Source organism: Tachypleus tridentatus, chromosome 9, assembly GCF_004210375.1.
Source record: "Tachypleus tridentatus isolate NWPU-2018 chromosome 9, ASM421037v1, whole genome shotgun sequence".
Taxonomy (NCBI): Eukaryota; Metazoa; Arthropoda; class Merostomata; order Xiphosura; family Limulidae; genus Tachypleus; species Tachypleus tridentatus.
The window spans coordinates 34643969-34664448 of NC_134833.1; the positions used below are offsets into that span (position 1 = coordinate 34643969).

At 31.8% G+C, this 20480-nt stretch overlaps 1 pseudogene; it reads left to right on the top strand.

Moving 5' to 3' along the window:
* Positions 1-19487, top strand: part of LOC143227340 (dual 3',5'-cyclic-AMP and -GMP phosphodiesterase 11A-like) — a 40300-nt pseudogene extending 20813 nt beyond the window's left edge.
* The last annotated feature ends 993 nt before the right edge of the window (positions 19488-20480 follow it).

The window sequence follows — 20480 nt, forward strand, 5'->3', positions numbered from 1 at the left end:
TGGATCCGAGTAAAAACGTTTTACGTTTTATTGTTTCAAAGTCGTACTGTGCAACTTGGTGCCAGGCGCGTTATAAGAGTGTGTGTTTTCTTATTGCAAAGCCACATCGGGCTATCTGCTGAGCCCATCGAGGGGAATCGAACCCCTGATTTTAGCGTTGTAAATCCAAAGACATAACACTGTACTAGCGGGGAGGGGCGTTATAAGAGTGATAGCTAAATCCAACTATTTGATTAGATTTTAGTAGGTGTTGTTGGCTGACTGCATTGTTGACCAGTTCAAAATTAGGAACGACTAGCGCAGGTATCCGATTACACGGGTAATCGAAAGAAATAAGATTTAAAAAATGAACATAAGCCTGGGTATAATGCAATTAATACTTTATTTTAAAGAATTTTTAAAAGCTGAAGGTAATTACAATCATTAAGGAAAAAACTTTGCCTCACAAACACCTGTAATATATAGCATATAAACTTATGTTACACGTATAAGCGCATGCGTATTATGAGTTAAGACCGTGCTATATGAGCTTCGTCAGGAATATTAAATTCTCTTTTATACTTAAGATTGTGTTCTAATCTCATTGAAATAAGCCGAGTTTAAGAATTATGTTTCTTTAACTTCATGCAATGTTTGTAAGGGCATGGTTTTGTTTTTCTACAGAGTGTTAATTATGTTAGAGTAAAATGATGTAAAAGTTTCAGCACGTCATTAAATTTCCTGTCGCTTTATCAGGTCATGTTCTATCTGTATAGTTTCCACATCAAAAAGATTCGTCATGTCCAACTAACAGTACACCTCACTGCATGCTTTCTATATTATTCATAGCCTAAGCGGGCGACCATTTTCCAGCTACTCTTTTGATAGTTCATACGCATAGAAATTGTTAGATTTTGCGTCTCGGATGTCTTTACGGAATAGCATGAAAGTCAGTTTTGTACTCTAACTTCTTCATATAGCCCACATTTGAATGGATATATGTAATGAAGTAACCTTGTGAAGACAGGATTGTGTTGCTTTTCCCCACGGATATTATTCCTTCTTAGTCATGCTACGTAATATTACAAAGTGACTGGTAATAAGTTTTACCCCTAAACATTGTTTTTGTGTATTTGCAGAAGAAAATGGAAGCGACCTATGTTCTCTTTCTAAATGATCCCTCTGATCAATAGTCCTTTACTTACCAAACAATTAAATAAACAAAGCCCTCATCTTAAATTCTAAATTCTTTATCTGAAGACATAATTATTATCGAAGAGTGTAAACACTATGCTCCGAAATGGACTGTTACATTCTCTTCCTAATAATAAACGATTATTAGCAGAATAACCTTTGTTAAAAACGCGGTATTTTATAACGACTGTAGTTGTGATGTGACTCAAAGATTTACGTATTCAAAATCGATTTAATACCACTCAATTTTGTACTTACAATACTGTATTTTAATTAATTATGAAAGATGTCTTTTCGTATTCATCAAAAAATTGGAAAAATAGGCATAAGTCTTTTCGCTATTATAGTGAACAAGTCCTGTAACCAGTGACGGGAAAAGTTCCATTTCTTTTATCAATATAAATTATTTCGTGACCTTTAAAAGTTAATCCTTTTGCAATCTTGGTTTTCTTCAGAGCCAAAGCTCTGAGCTACTCATACCCCACCCCATGAATAGTAGTTATTGATTTGAGTTTAGTTTGAATTAAGCACAAAGCTACACAATGGGCTATCTGTGCTCTGACCACCACGGGTATCAAAACCCGGTTTTTTAGTGTTGTAAGTCCGCAAATATACCGCTGAGCCACTAGGGGGCGAGTTGTTATTGAACATTTCAGTCATGCTAAGATCCACTCAACAATAACATACTGTAACTCTTCATTTTTTTATTCTGTAAGTTACATTACATTTTGAAACGTTAACGACAGTGTGATTAATTACTAAGAGTTTGATATAGAATATCCTGATAGCGAAGTAAAATTCCTCATCAACATTATTCATGGCTGTTCTACCGTCATTTTAAAAGTGAATGCTGAGCTTTGCCTGCGTGCGCAGCTTTTCAAACGGGAGACAGACAAAAGTTCGCATAAGAAATCACGTTTCGCAATATGTGTAAGATTGTGATCTATGGATGTATTATTTCCATACTCTATTATGTACTACTGAAATACTTCTAATATTTGTTAATATATCAAAACCGAAAATAAATGTGTGTGTGTGTATGTTTTCTTATAGCAAAGCCACATTAGGCTATCTGCTGAGTCCACCGAGGGGAATCGAACCCCTGATTTTAGCGCTGAAAATAGATAGGCTTCGAACTGCGGAAACAACTTTAGCGAAGAAAGCGACCTTTTGTTTCAGATCAGACTAATCAGTTGCATTTTTTTTGTTATTAAACAAGGAATATTACAAGACACTTGATCATCGGTTATCGATTGGCTCGCAAAGCTTAAAACCTGTTTATTACAACTTTTATGGCTGGACACTGAAAGCTTCGAGAAAAGCAAGTTTGACACTGAATTGACTGTTCACGAAATTGTTTTAACAAAGATAGTTCTGGCAACACATTTAAAATTGGTATTTAAAACACATATTAGTTTATATTAATTACATGGTATATCACAAAAACAATGCGGGTCAGTAAATCCGTAATTGAATACGTATTAGTTCGTATGGAAACCCAATATTTCTATTAGCTACTCAGGACAGTGGTAACATTTACGTTTACATGAGGGTAAAAGTGAAAGACGTTTATAATGCATTGTTCTGTGCGAGTGTAAAACTGCGATGTTTATAACATTAACTTTCAAGACTATTACTTCACTAAAATAAACAAACACGTAAGGAAACACATTCGGTTAACTTGTTACCTTTCCGTAGTTTATACATAACGCAATACCATTACATATTAGTACAATTATTAAGCGACAATTAGGCCGATAGCCCAAGAGTTGGCGGTCTGTTGTGATGACTAGCTGCCTTCCCGCGAAGTTCAAAAACCAAAGAAATTAGGCCAAAGGTATAAATAGTCCTGCCCCCCGCTAGTCCAGCGGTATGTCTTCGGATTTACAACGCTAAAATCAGGGTTTGATTCCCCTCGCTGGGCTGAGAAAAGGTCCTCCTAGTTGGGAGTTGTGCAGTAGACTAACAACCTACTCACTTAAAAACCAGTCTGTTATAGAAACCGCAAGTGATTGCGGCCCTATGATCCTTAAGGAATTTAGTGGCAAAATTAAAAAAAAAAAAATTATAAATGGTTCTAAGTACCTCTATCCTATAAATATATATTTAAGAAATATAAATCAAGCTGGCCACCATGCATTAGACGCTTAAAACAAGTATAATATTTATTATTAATTTCATTTTTTATCATTATTATTAGTTTATTTTTTCCGATAAATATATATGGAAAAAGGGGGGGAGAATTTAAAAAAATACAAGAATAAAAGTGAAAAAAATAAAAATAAAAGAGGGAAAAAATAACAAATAGATAAAGGAATAAAAGGGCAAGTGAAGACAATACGCGGACATTGCTCTGAAAAGGGCCGCAGTAGTACTGTGGGATACTCTGGCCCAAAAGCACTACAATAACAACATAATTGTAGACGACATGAAAACCAGGGGTGGAGGAAGAGGTCTTGTGCACCTGACCCTCCTGGGTATTTAAAACTTCAACATACCCAAATACTTACAAAGAAGAAAGCGAAAATATGAATAAGTTTTGTACTAGAAGAAGAAGATTACACCATTACCGTTAGTGTTAGAAGTAGATTACACCATTACCAATCGTGTTAGAAGTGGTACGGATAGCGCAGATATCTCTTGTATATCTTTGCCCGAAGTTCAAAACAAACAAAGTTTCTTGAAGATTGTATGGCCCTGCATGACCAGGTGGTTATGGTACTCGACTCGTAATCCGAGGGACCCGGATTCGAATTTCCGCCACACCAAACATGCTCGCCCTTTCAGCCATGGGGGCGTAATAATGTTACGGTCAATCCCACTATTCGTTAGTAAAAAAGTAGCCCAAGAGTTGGCGTCGGGTAGTGATGTCTAGCTGCTTTCCCACTGCTAAATTTGGCAGATAGCCCTAGTGTAGTTATGCGCGAATTTTAAAGGTATATTTTTAAACTTAATAACAAATGAATTTATCAATTTTGATTATATTTACATAGAATTTAGTAACATTAACTAGTATAAACAGTAATTTTTCAATCGTATTCATCCTCAATAAGGATAATAATGATACTTAAATCAATCTGTGTATTGCAATAAACAGAGAAGAACAAACTATGTTTTACATGAAAAATCTTGAGCTCTCGATGAACCTGCAGTAAAATATCTTCAATTAAGTTTAAAACATTCTGAAAACAGATCAGACTATCTGGTAATACTCACTTAATTAATTATGGAAAAACTGTTAAAACGTTTACGTTTATTTATATCGCTCTTTCTAGGTGTGATTGTTTTCATGTTTCAGATACTTTTAACTCTCGTTGTTGTTTATGCTTCAAAAACTTTTAACTCTCATTGTTTTCATGTTTCATATACTTTTAACTCTTATTGTATTTTTAAGTTTTAAATACTTTTAACTTTCATTGCTTTTATATTTCAGATACTTTTAACACTCATTGTTTTCAACTTTCAGATACTTTTAACTCTCATTGGTTTTTATGTTTTAAATACTTTTAATCCTCATTGTTTTTATGTTTCACAAACTTTTAACTCTCATTGTTTTTTATGTTTCAGATACTTTTAACTTCCATTGTTTTTATGTTTCAGATACTTCTAACTCTCATTGTTTTCATGTTTTAGATACTTTTAACTCTCATTGGTTTTTTTATGTTTCAAATACATTTAACTCTCATTGTTTTTTATGTTTCCGATACTTTTAAATATCATTGTTTTTTATGTTTCAGATACTTTTAACTCTCATTGTTTTCAAGCTTCAGATACTTTTAAATATCATTGTTTTCATGTTTCAGATACTTTTAACTCTTATTTTTTATGTTTCAAATATCTTTAAGTTTCAGTGTTTTCATGTTTCAGATACTTTTAACTCTCATTGTTTTTGTGTTTCAAACACTTTTAACTCTCATTGTTTTTTGAGTTTCAAATACTTTTAACTTCCATTGTTTTTTATGTTTCAGATACTTCTATGTTTCATTGTTTTCATGTTTTAGATACTTTTAACTCTCATTGGTTTTATGTTTTAAATACTTTTAACTCTCATTGGTTTTTTATGTTTTAAATACTTTTAACTCTCATTGTTTTTTGTGTTTCAGATAATTTAACTCTCATTGTTTTTTATGTTTCAAATACTTTTAACTCTCATTGTTTTTTATGTTTCATATACTTTTATCTCCCATTGTTTTTGTGTTTCAGATACTTTTAACTCTTATTGTTTTTATGTTTCAAATACCTTTAAGTTTCATTGTTTTCATGTTTCAGATACGTTTAACTCTCTTTGGTTTTTTATGTTTTAAATACTTTTAACTCTCATTGTTTTTTATGTTTCAAATACTTTTAACTCATATTGTTTTCAAGTTTCAGATACTTTTAAATATCATTGTTTTCATATTTCAGATACTTTTAACTTTTATTGTTTTTTATGTTTCAAATACTTTTATCTCTTATTGTTCTTTATGTCAAATACCTTTAAGTTTCATTGCTTTCATGTTTTAGATACTTTTAACTATCATTGTTTTTGTGTTTCAGATACTTTTATCTCCCATTGTTTTTATGTTTCAGATACTTTTAACTCTCGTTGTTTTTTGTGTTTAAGATACTTTTAACTCTCACTGTTTTCATGTTTCAGATACTTTGTCAGTTCTTATGTACCTTGAGAAAAAATTACCGCAGTATTCCTTACCATAACTGGCGTCATGCTTTTAACGTTGCTCAAGTGATGTTTGCCATCCTTACGGTTAGTATTAAGTTCTATAGGTATTTCTAAGTGGAATGAACGTAATTATTTTGTATTTTTGTTCTAGCTCTGAAATCTTACGAAGAGTAACTGTAGCCTTTGTTCGCTGTAGTAAATAGCGTAGAAACTCAGATCGGTAAAGTGTTGGAGAGTTCTACGGGTCTCTAGAGTCCTACTGTAGTTTATGGTTGGAGAATACTAAGTTTCTCTGGAGTTCTTCTACGATATACATCATTATTAAGGTCGTGTCGTTCCAGTTTGTGTGTTAAGCTAATAACTGTTCTGTGTAAGCTCAACGTTTCAGGATACAAAGTCCGCCCTTGAAACCATGATTTTTATTACACTTGAAAGTACTCGATTTCGATGAAAAGTGTGTACTTGGGCGCTGTTGTGATCCAGCTTGTAAACTGGGCGTCGAGGTGAAGTTTGCAGCACCTTCTACTTAGCTACTTAGTTGACTTGCTAGCTACGAGAGTTTAAAATGAACAATACGTTTGGCACTGATGATTTAAAACTAAGGGATTCAAAACGTGAGAATAACTGTTTAAATCAGGCTGATAATTCATACGGACGTATGAGATTGTTCAAAAGACGGATGAAATAGGCTTAAGTGAAAGAGAAACAAAACAAAACACGTTAAATATATATATATACACACACAATAAAAAATACTGATATATATCCCAGGAAATATCACAATAATGAAACTGCACAACTTTATTATAGACAAATTCTGGTTTCTCACTGATGAGCTTGAAGTTTCGTGATGTTGCAATCAGGGTTTCATACTCTCGTGGCAGATAATTTTTATAGCAGACGAACAAAGAATAAACTGTAAATGTCTGTTTGTTTTCTTTTAGCAAAGCCACAAAGGCTATCTGCTCAGCCCACCGAGGGGAATCGAACCCCTGATTGTAGGGTTGTAAATCCGGAGACATACCGCTGTACTAGCGGGGGGCAACTGTAAATGAAATTAAGGCCTAGCAAACTGAAATGAAACAGGAAAATAATCTCATTTGTCCTCAGACAGAATATCATTGACTAAACTTTAGCTCTGAAATAAACAAAAATGGCTCCTGTTAAAGTACCACTAGTCAACTAAAGAACATATTTTACTAAACAAAAATTAGAAAAAACGACATGCCACATATGATGCCAATCAAAACTAAAGTGGAGTAGTTATCTATTTTTGTAAAGAACTTTGAAGAGTAACTTTTTCATATTGAGAGTTTTAAAACTTAATATAAAAGTGAAGTGAAACTGGATCAGGACACAGAAAAAAGAAAGGATAAAATGAAGTTTTAAAACTTAATATAAAAGTGAAGTGCAACTGGATCAGGACATAGAAAAAAGAAAGGATAAAATGAAGTTTTAAAACTTAATATACGAGTGAAGTGGGACTGGATCATGAAAAATAGAAATGAATCGTTTCGAAACTGTATAAATTTGGCAAGGTATCAGTGGTATTATAAATTCAATTAAGGGTTAATATTTTAGTTAAAAACAAGAACATATAAATCATGTATTAAGTTAACTAACGCGCTTTCAGAGGTTTATTTAATTTAACGTTCCAGGAAAAAAAATCAGAAACATATATTTCATATTCTCAACGTAATACTCTTTGAACTGTTAATTATTGAATATCAAATATTAGATCAAAAAATGTATTGTATTTTTAATTGTTTATCAGTTACACTTACGTTTCAGTTCCTTAATTTTTTAAAAATTTTTGAGGTGGTTAGTCCATTACAGTTTTCTATAAGTAAATTATTAAACTTATCGATCAATCAGTTAACACAAATCTAAACCGCGTTTAGCAAGGTGTTATATTAAATTATGTAAAATGTCTTTGTTTTTATAATTTTTAGGTTAAGGTAAGTTTGACAATTGAACTCGTCTTATTGTTTTAAATGATATTTGAAGAGTTGTTGGCCATATTTAACATTGTATTTACATTCACAGAACTGTGGTCTAAAAGCTATTCTTACTGACTTGGAGATATTTGGAATGCTAATTGGTTGTCTATGTCACGACCTCGACCATCGAGGCACGAACAATGCCTTTCAGGAGAAGTAAGTGACCATTAGTTTGAGATTGTAAATAGTGTTTAAAGAATTGTATATTTCAGAAAAGAAATCCTTTTGTAACCTATATGTAAATTGTTCAGATTTCTATTGACTCCATTTGCACAATCTGTACAGTTATTACTTGTAAACTCTTTTGTGAAGCTAATTTTACTGGATTGGTTATATAAATTCTGCAATTTAAAATTGAATTGTGAGGAAAACAACCATTTTTTTATCCGTGCATCTTAGAGCACGGTCTTTCATTTGATTGACGCAACAGGTATTACAAACTTTGTTTTGAAGGCAATCTGTCTCGCATAGTTGTTGTTCACTATCGATTTGAACCTCTTTTGGGTGTCAAAAGATATTAGAATAAAAGTTTACACGTCTCATATGTGCTGTATATGTTAATTCAGTAGTTTAAATAAAAGGAGATCAAACTTTAAACACAGTTGTTCAACTAAATGTCACGTGATTAGTTTTTCTTTATTCTTTTTTACAGAGTAAAGTTAATTAAATTTATCTATTGCGACTCAACCTACTTACTCAAGAAAAAAAAGACCAAGTTATCTATGTGTTAGTCTCAAAACTTAAAACTTGCCGTAGCTCAAGTATTCTCTTCAACTTGCAGAATGGACTGGTATAGAAATAAGTATTTACTTTCGAAAGTGTTTACATTCTAAGAATTCATAAGTAACTTTAGTTAAAGTAGGAGACAGAGACACTTCTATCACATTAATTTACATGTGTTGAACAAACAGTCATGATAATGTTAAATATAGGTCTTTTTTTCTCACATAACAATAACAGATTTTAAATTAACAAGATATATACATACAAGGCAAGCCAGCTAGTGTACTAATGTTACAGAAATAGTTAGAACTAAGATTGTAGTAAACCTAATGTTCACTCAGGTTTAAACTGAAAAATAGTGCAATATCGCATGAATTATGCTTATTTGCATAAATTGATTTAAACGAGTTTCTTCAAACTGTAGTTGAACATTAATGTTTGTAAAATACATTTTGTTATTACTTTCAAATCACAAGAACAGTGAATTAGTTTCGTTGTGTTTTTCATTGAAAAACACAAAACAAAAACATACTTGTCATCGCAAATAGATAATTTATAGGAACGTATCAAATAACATAATTAAAAGCATATTTTGATTACGTGTCTATATAAATGTTAAAACTTTTTTAAGTAAAAGGAAACGGATTAGGTAAGGATCACACTAAGGTCATTACGATGGTGGATTGTGAATGAAATGTCAAAATGACCCACTGAATGGTCATTACCCATCTTACAGCAACCAAAACTTTCTTCACTTAATTCTCCATTATGATAAACATGTTTTAAAGATACAACCTGATATTTAGCGAAAATTCACAATAAACAGCTCGTCCATTAGCGTCAAAATATTTGAATTTTACAGGCTATCCGTGCTACTCTTTCAGTAACTATTGCTCAAGGTTAGCTTGTTTAGATGCACCTATAAAACGCATTCCATGAAAAGACTAATTCCTAGGCGTTTCATTTGACATTTAAGAAGTAATAAAAACTTCTTTGGCTAAAAATATAATTTTCAATTACAAACAAACAAAATAGAAATCATTAGCTGGCTTACAAACGATGTACAACGTTTTACAATTTGCTTCATCTTAATTATTTGTTTGTTTTAAAGCCACATTTGGCTATCTCCTTTTTTCAGCAAATTTTAGCATTGTAAGTCTGTAAACTTACCGCTGTCCCATTGGAGGACATAAAGATAAATTCAAAAAGGTTGAATTCTGACACAAACAAGGATTTTACTTTTAGAAATTAAAAAATATCCAAATTTTTAACTGTCTCGTACTGCTCTTTGTTGTTCAAGTTACTAAATGTTCTAACAGATGGTCTTCATATTTACAACTCTAAGATAACTGGTTCGATTCCCCTGGGCGGACACGGCAGATAGCACGATGCAGCTTTGCTATCACAAAACACCAACTCACTTAAACTGATGCAACAGAAAGCGTCGAGTTCTTAGCACTTGAAACTGAACCCAAACGTTATTAAAAAATTTTTCAATGATATTAGATAAAAGCTCTGTCCTCATCAGACAGATTCTGATCGTAATAAATGACTTGGAATCCAACTACTAATTTCATTTTGAATCATAATGAAATACAAACAGCAGTAAGCGTCGTGAACTGTGTGCTTAGGGGGATAAAAATGTTCAGTTCGTTTCCATTAACACTATGTGGACCTAAATCTTTCAGTTCATGTTTCACCTCATTTGTTTGTCTTTTAACTACAGCAATAATACCTTATACCATAAACCTGATTTAATTTTTTCATAATTATTTCCTCATTTTAATGAAATAACTGTGATAAGTAAATATCTGTACAATTCAAACGTACAGTTAAATTTAGTAAGTTTGTCTTATTTAAAAGAAAAAGAGCTCTCTCAGTACACGTATCGAACATTCTCCGGATGTGTTACTGCAGCGTGTTATTTTAAATATTTGTATAAGTGACAGAGCAGGTGGTCGTAAAATTAAAAAAAATAAGAAGTTTTAAAATTAATTAAAAATAAATCTCGTGTTTTCACTGAGTATGTTATAATAGCAGACATTTATAACGATCCGAGTGCTTCTATATGTAAACTTGATTAAGCAAACGAATATTTTGTGTATGTGTGCAGAACAAAGACTAAATTATCTCACATGACTGAAATAAAACTTTTAAACTTCACAGAAGTGGATCTGCACTTGCATTGCTGTATGGAAGTAAGGCTACAATGGAACAGCATCATTTTAACCACGCTGTAATGATACTGTCAAGTCAGGTGAGGTCTGTAAGATGAATGGATATTTTACTAATAAATGGGTATTTTACTAATGAATGGATATTTCACTAATAAAAGGATATTTTACTAATGAATGGGTATTTTACTAATGAATGAATATTTTACTATTGAATGGATAGTTTACAAATGAATGGTATTTTATTAATGAATGGATATTTTACTAATGAATGGGTATTTTATTAATGAATGGATATTTTACTAATGAATGGGTATTTTACTAATGAATTCATATTTTACTAATGAAAGGATATTTTACTAATGAAAGGATATTTTACTAATGAATGGGTATTTTACTAATGAATGGATATTTTACTAATGAATGGGAATTTTACTAATGAATGGATATTTTACTAATGAATTAATATTTTACTTATGAATGGATATTTTACTAATAAAAGGATATTTTACTAATGAATGGGTATTTTACTAATGAATGAATATTTTACTATTGAATGGATAGTTTACAAATAAATGGGTATTTTACTATTGAATGGATATTTCACTAATAAAAGGATATTTTACTAATGAATGGGTATTTTACTAATGAATGAATATTTTACTATTGAATGGATAGTTTACAAATGAATGGGTATTTTACTAATGAATGGATATTTTACTAATAAATGGGTATTTTACTAATGAATGGATATTTCACTAATAAAAGGATATTTTACTAATGAATGGGTATTTTACTAATGAATGAATATTTTACTATTGAATGGATAGTTTACAAATGAATGGTATTTTATTAATGAATGGATATTTTACTAATGAATGGGTATTTTATTAATGAATGGATATTTTACTAATGAATGGGTATTTTACTAATGAATGGATATTTTACTAATGAAAGGATATTTTACTAATGAAAGGATATTTTACTAATGAATGGGTATTTTACTAATGAATGGATATTTTACTAATGAATGGGAATTTTACTAATGAATGGATATTTTACTAATGAATTAATATTTTACTTATGAATGGATATTTTACTAATAAAAGGATATTTTACTAATGAATGGGTATTTTACTAATGAATGAATATTTTACTATTGAATGGATAGTTTACAAATAAATGGGTATTTTACTAATGAATGGATATTTCACTAATAAAAGGATATTTTACTAATGAATGGGTATTTTACTAATGAATGAATATTTTACTATTGAATGGATAGTTTACAAATGAATGGGTATTTTACTAATGAATGGATATTTTACTACTGAATGGGTATTTTATTAATGAATGGATATTTTACTAATGAATGGGTATTTTACTAATGAATTGATATTTTACTAATGAAAGGATATTTTACTAATGAAAGGATATTTTACTAATGAATGGATATTTTACTAATGGATGGATATTTTACTAATGAATGGGTATTTTACTAATGAATGGATATTTTACTAATGAATGGGAATTTTACTAATGAATGGATAGTTTACAAATGAATGGGTATTTTACTAATGAATGGATATTTTACTAATGAATGGGTATTTTATTAATGAATGGATATTTTACTAATGAATGGGTATTTTACTAATGAATTGATATTTTACTAATGAAAGGATATTTTACTAATGAAAGGATATTTTACTAATGAATGGATATTTTACTAATGGATGGATATTTTACTAATGAATGGGTATTTTACTAATGAATGGATATTTTACTAATGAATTAATATTTTACTTATGAATGGATATTTTACTAATGAATGGATATTTTACTAATAAATGGGTATTTTACTAATGAATGGATATTTAACTAATGAATTAATATTTTACTTATGAATGGATATTTTACTAATGAATGGGTATTTTACTAATGAATGGATATTTTACTAATGAATGGGTATTTTACTAATGAATGGATATTTTACTAATGAATGGGAATTTTACTAATGAATGGATATTTTACTAATGAATTAATATTTTACTAATGAATGGATATTTTACTAATAAATGGGTATTTTACTAATAAATGGGTATTTTACTAATGAATGGGTATTTTACTAATGAATGGATATTTTACTAATGAATGGATATTTTACTAATGAATTAACATTTTACTAATGAATGAATATTTTACTAATGAATGGATATTTTACTTATCCTCCGTTATTGGCAGTGGCGTAAAACCAACAAATAAATGTTCAACATTCTTGATGTTTCATCCTCAACCACAACAATAGTTACCCTACAAACACTATATTAGGATAATGGAGTAACTTGCATTATAGGTTTTTCTATTCAAGTTGAAATATTATATTAATAATCGTTTGTTAATTTTCACAGTCGTAAAGTATAAAATTTTGTTAATTTTCACACTCGTAAAGTATAAAATTTCTTTTTTACTTTTTCAGTGAGATCATAGAGATAACGTACTGCATTAAGATTTCAACATAAACACATTTATGAAAAATACAGTATGTTGATTTATCGTAGTCAGTGTATGTTTATTAGAGCATTGAAATACAATTCACCGGGAGATTTGACTTATAAAATTGCACTACTTAGCGTATATGTAAAATTATCTATCTATCTATATCTATATATTATATATATATCTACGTGTGCATAGTATGTTGAGGTTTCTATGCTAAAGATAGTTCATATTTTAACCGTTAGATGGCAATACAGTACCTGGAGTTAAGATTAATTAAACTAATTTATTTCTTAAATCTTTTCCAGGGTCACAACATATTTTCACTTCTTTCTGCTGATGACTACAGCCGGGTCATGAATATCTTAAAACACGCTATTTTGGCGACTGACTTGTCTACGTATTTCCAGTAAGTTTCATTTGAATGATTCATAATCAAGACTACATAAAGTGTTCTTTAATGTTATTTCAGGCTTGAAATTTCAAATGCGAGAGAGAGGGTAAGGGTTGAATGCAAACATGGTAAGTCTATAAATCATGTAAATTATTATCACGTATAGCATTAATTAACCAAAATCAACACCAGTAGTAATTCACAACAGTGTTACTTTAATTGCTTTGAACTGTTGCAACCATAGTTTAGTGATATTAGTCAAATAAGCCGTCAGTCTGTTATAGCAACAGAGCGAAATGAGCTTGTAAAGTGTGGCAATGAACGTGTAAGTAATTAGATCGAAACGCCAGCAAAATATGAGCACTGAGCTCTAGTTTACACATTTGATTTTTGTACTTCAAAAATGTAAACACTATTAGCTTAAATTTCGTCTTCCGTTAGTTCATTGGTAACTGCCTGGATTTACAATGCAAAGATGCTTGGCTCAGTTCTCTGCTGTGGATAGAGGGTAGGTAGCCCATTGTGTAGCTTTGCCTTAAAAAAACCAACAACCAGGAGTGTTAAGAGTTGTAAATTTAGGTGTGACAGGATTTTGTTACACGTAGGTAGTTCTTAAAAATATCCAATACTGGAGTCTGTTATCGTTGGTAAAAAATATGACTTGCAAACTGTTAGAGAAAGTAAAACGTATTATAGTATATAACGCCTTATACAACGTGATCTGTCGATGCACAATATAAATGACATTAAAAATATCACAAGATTCATAATAATTTTTAACACATCGTTCTTAACTGGTTGTGTACGTATTTGCAGTAAGAAGAAATAACAGCTTAGTACCGGAGATCATAATTCTTAAAACTTTTCTTGTGATGTATGAATCGAACAGTTTGTTAGAAGTAAGCAATAAAATAACACAGTTTCTGAAAGCAAAAGATTAAATAAAAATGACCTATGATGACATATGATAAACTTACAAGGTAACATATGAGATTGTAACAAATAGCACACACTATGAACGAAACGATATCTGAGAAGCATATTTCTTTTCCAGCTTTAACTGTTAATGTATGACAATCTTCAAAGCTGACTGATGGCCCGTCTTTCCTGACAATCCTCCAATCACGATGGTGTTTAGCGCCGGTCATAACTAAGTTTTTTGAGCCCTAATTTTAAAATTGGTTGAACAACATTTAGTGAAAAACGGCCACGAGTGTGATTCATTCAAATGGGTATTTCATTATCAGTTACTACGTTATTAAATGAGCTAAGATTCCCTGATCTCAACATTTATTTTGTTTCTTTTAGAATAAAGCCACACTAGGTGTCTTTTGCTGTGTCTACCGCAGGAATCGATCCCATGATTCCATCATTGCAAGTTCGTAAAATTACTGCTGAATGATCGTGGTGGTGTGGGCATATTCCTTTATAAAGTCTTTGCTTAATCGCTTCAAGCCTTCGTCAAACTCGATTGTTGTTTTCTTCACTCATTTCAGAGTTATGTCCGATTGGCAAGATGTAGGCGGTTTGAAAAATTAATTTAGCTAATTCGAATCATGCCAGATTTATGATTATAAACCGTAGTGCAATTGAAGTTATTTTTTGTGTGTAGAACGTACATGCAAGATGGACATTGTTTCATCCAACAATGTGAGGAAATTTTCGAAACTACGACTGATATATTTTGACTGGAATGTCTAATGTCCTTTTCTTTTAGGAGAATACTACGCTCTAGTTTAACGAGAAACAAAATATCTTCGACGAAGAGGTTGTTGTTTTTTTACTACAATACTGCTTGGGACAAATATATGTTTTAAAGAATATTCATTTGTGTTTAATGCGTATTAAAGGACAGAACTACGTTTTGGTTGTTAACCTAATCGGTTTGACACTAGTTTTAGTGATAACAATCTGCAAGTCTACAGCTTACAAATTGTGGTTAATATTAAGTTTTTAAGATCTGTTCCATTCTAAACTGTTATCATTTAATAATAACAATGTTAGTCTTTACATTTATTTATTTATTCACCGGAACAGGAATCTGAAAATTCGTACAACTGCTACTAACAAAAACAGTATTCCGTCAATGTTTGTTTTGGAATTTCGCACAAAGCTACTCGAGGGCTATCTGTACTAGCCGTCCCTAATTTAGAAGTGTAAGACTAGAGGGAAGACAGCTAGTCATCACCACCAACTCTTGGGCTACTCTTTTACCAACGAAAAGTGGGATTGACCGTCACTTTATAACGCCCCGACGGCTGGAAGGGCGAGCATGTTTGTCGCGACTCGGGCGCGAACCCGCGACCCTCAGATTACGAAGCGCACGCCTTAACGTGCTAAGCCATGCCGAGCCAAGTATTCCGTCAAACAAAACAGTATTCCGTTAAACAAAAGTAGCCCAGTAACTGGCCATAGGTGATTCATTTTTTCTTCTCTATTTTTTTAATTCAAGATTAGAAACAGCTGTCGACAGTTGAGTATCTCCCTGCCAAAACTTAAAAAATATGATTCTTCTCCACAGTTACTGCCTTCGGTGGGGGACAGAAAAGTCTACGGATTTACAACGCTACAATTAGGGTTTTCGACTCCCATCTGTGGACATAGCAGAGAGCCTCATGTGGCTTTCCTATAAAAAGCACTCGCACACTCCATAGTTACTAAAAAGTTGGTTCTTTTTATTACTTGGCCTAAACTCGGGTTCCAATACCCGTAATGGACACAACAACATATAGCTCGTGCTTAAAACCAAACTGTAAATTAAAAATAATTTAATTAACTTTTGTGTATAATACGTATTTCTGTGGTTGTAAATACGTTTCTAGCTTTTCTGCCCTCCAGCCCCTAGTGACACAGCAATATATTTGCGATATTTTAACGCTAGAAATCTGGTCTCGATATCCATGGTAGGCAAAACGCAGATAGCAAGTTATCTTTGTGCTTAACTACTAACAAGGTTTTCTGTTACCTCAGTCACCTCTCAACCTTCTCGTGTGTCATTCTAGTTTTCTGTTATTTGATCGAGTTTCTCAGCCTTCATAAACTGCTACTTAAGGTTTTGTAGTAATGATTGATATTCCCTTTGTAAATATCTCGTGCAAACTTTTGTTCAATTAATCCACCACGTTCACAGCTGCCAGCAAGAATTTGTAAAGGTATATTAAATAGTACATTTATTAACCATGACAAACCTAGGCATAGAACAACCAAGGGACTCAGAAGTCACTGTCTCACAGTTAACGTATTTTGTTCAAGTCAATGGTATTTCCACATTGATTGTCTTACTGATTTTATGTCCAGTTTTTTAAAATGTTTCAAGGCAAAAATAGCTCACGAAGTTTCCGGGAAAGCCAGCTAATTCTACAAATATCCAACTAAATGCATTTTTCCCAAACTTCATAAAACTGTCAGCAGTTGCCCTCTATTAACCTCTCCTTATTATCTATCTAATTACTGAGGTCTCCAAGAAGCAACTTTATACACATGTATTTCTAGTTTAAGTAACGAGAAGTAAAATTAAATTAGTAGTTTACAGCAATATGTTTAATACAGCAATAACCTCACACTCGGTTACCAAATGTTTGGACTGACGTGTGTTTTATTTCAAAAGGAAAATATGAGCTATTTTGAGTCATGCATAAATTATCACTGAACATTTTGTACCATGAATAAGACGAAGGATATATTTTAAAACATCAAACCTCAGTTTTTTTCCCAGAGACTTAGAGAAAGAAAGATACACCATCACACATTTTTCATAAACTCGAATTTAAAAACATTTTGAGGAAAGATTAATTACTGTTTAACAAATCAGAAAAAAATAATAATTTAAATTTAAATCATGAATTAAAATATGTCGCGTTTGAAAACTAGTCGTCACGATTGTTCACATACGAATGTAAGATAAGAACAATGTTTTAAAAGGTGATTTATTCCGTATAATCGTATGTTTGTGCCATGAAAGACGAGAAACACATTTGACCAAAGCGTATCACAAAAGTAGATTTGTGATTTGTAGGATTTTCATGTGGAATTGGTTGGAATTTTAAAATACTTTCTCTGTAAGGTTTTTTAAAGTATTAAATAACTTGTCATGCGATCAGAAATGCAAATGATTTACATTTATTATATGCTATCTTAATATCGAGTTGTCTCACACATGATTTTCTCATTGATATGAATAATTGTTTAAAGTGGTCAGATTTTCAATGAATAAAAGACAACTTTGTTTTACTCTAGTGAAATACCATAGGAGAACGAAAGCCAATCATACAGGTCCTTAGCAGAATATGGAACAAATTAAAATATTATACATAATACAAACAGAGACAGGTTATCTGCAACTCCTGTTATGTAATGATGGTTAGATATCTACTCAAAGACTCTATCATATGTTCGCACCTGCATCTGGACCTCTGCTATAGGAGCTGCTAAGGTTCCGCTGGGTTTTATCGACACTCTGGTTTTATATATGTAATATTGGTGCCAGTCTGACATTGAAATTTGATGTGAACGTACTCTATATTGAAGTTAAATATCATAAACTCTAAAGGTGTAAAAGGCCTGCCATGCCCTGATGGTTATGACACTTGACTCGCAATTCGTGGACCGCAAGTCGAATTTTCTCACTGAACGTACCTGCTCTTTCAGCCGTGGAGGTATTACAGTGTGACGAACAATTCCAATATTAGTTGCTGAGAGAGTAGTCCAAGAATTTTCGATGGGTAGTATTCACTAGTTGCATTCCCTTTAATCTTATACGTTCAAAATTAGGATCAGATGGCATTCCTTTGTAGTACGTTCGATGACAGAGATTCGAACCCATCAGCCTCAGATTGCGAGTGAGACACCCTAACCACCATGCCATGCCACGAGGTAGATAAATAAGTGTGAATATTTTATATCATATGACAATTCAGGGTTATACATACACAGATATCATTCAAAATAGTTACATAATTTTTTTTTTCACAATCTAGGCAAGTATATGATAGAAATTGCGTTAGGAATTTTATTAAAGTGGATGTTTTTCTTAGGTTACGAGGAAAATTCTTTTCTTTTGTAAACAATGGAACGTATAACTGGGATTTTGAAGACCACAGAGAGATACTACGTAGTATGTTGATGACAGCTTGTGATCTCGGAGCTGGCACTAAACCATGGCACGTTCAAAGAAAAGTATGTAACTCCTTCAATTTTAGTTAAGTGAAAATATACTTTGTGATAGAAATGAAATAAGCATTAGAACGGTCTAGGATTGATTAAATAGAAACGTTTCTTTCTTTAAAAGATCTAACTCCTTAAACCTTGTGGTCAGGTACGGCCTAAGTGTTTGAGTGCCAGACTGCCTGTTGAAACGTTTAGTATCGTTCTACTGTTCATTTGTAAGGGCTTTAATCTCGTTATTCGGTTAAGAGTAAGCGTATAAGACACGGAGAATGCTGCTGACTGGTTGTCTTCCTTATGGCCAGCAGCTCACAGTTAAAGACAACTGTCCATGAACTTGACCGTTCATTTTAGTCCACGTATCGCTTAAGGTGCTGTAAACTGTTCAATTAAAATTAGTAACCCTAGACCATTGAAAAAAACACAACAAAAACACTTGCAAAAAAATATATTGTTATAAAGCAACTATTAATGTTTCTTTCTTATTTCAGAATAGCAAAATATCTCAAAACTCTCTGATTATTTGTAACAGAATCGCTCCAAATATATAGATTCTTTCTAGTTTCTTGTTTTGTACTTCCAATCTCCTGATTTGCACATTATTATGTGTTGTTTTTAGGTGGCAGAATTAGTTACAAACGAATTTTTTTGAGCAAGGAGACAAAGAGAAGAAACAGTTGAAAATTCAACCTCCGGTAAGCTAGGGTTTATATATAAACCATTCTTACATATTATAATTTATCTCGGACAAATCTCCGATTTATTATGTTACGGGTTACGACTTCAAATAGCCTGAAATCTTAATTTAAATTTAGAAATTAATTAAATGCAGATATGTAACAAGTTTATGATATTTGTCAACAAGATTGATAAACGCAATTTTCTTTCTTAACACAAATATATTTTAATATACAAAAAACAATACAAACTGTAATGACGATTATTAGAAATAATGATTTATATACAGAAGTTTTACAAACTAACAAACAATACCGAGTCTTTTATCTGGTCTGAAATTGAATATTTTATCGACGTTTCACGATGAGAGAGTTAAAGCTGACATGAGATTGGTACAGTTTTTATAACGGCTAGCTAGCTAGCTGCTTCAGTGAGCACACGTAAATTTTTCACCGACGAAAATATCTAATAATTTGTAGACATACCAACATCCGAAGCTAATTATCTGAAGATCAGCAGTTTATGATGTTTGAAATCTAAAACTTTGCTGGACAAATACTTGTAGTTCCCAATTAATATGCATTAATTACAGTTATAGCTTCCGAGGCTTATAATATGCTAACTATAGCAAACCAACAATATTAAACTCCCTTCCGCATGGTGGTTTATAAACGTTAAGACGCGATTTTAGAAATTTTAGTTAACAACAATGCAAAATATACATTGTTGATTTTACACTCGAGAATATTCTATAAATTTAGAGGATAGGCATAAATTTCGGAAAACATTTAATACTAGTTACACATATTTTGAAATACACACAAAACTAAAACGTAGATATTAAAATGAATGTATAACAGTAAATCCGTTACATGCCCCCGCTAGTACAGCGGTATATCTCCGGATTTACAACGCTAAAATCAGGGGTTCGATTTCCTCGGTGGGTTGAGAAATGGTCCTCCAGATTGGGGGTTGTGCAGTAGGCTAACAACCTACTCACTTAAGAAACCAGCCTGTTA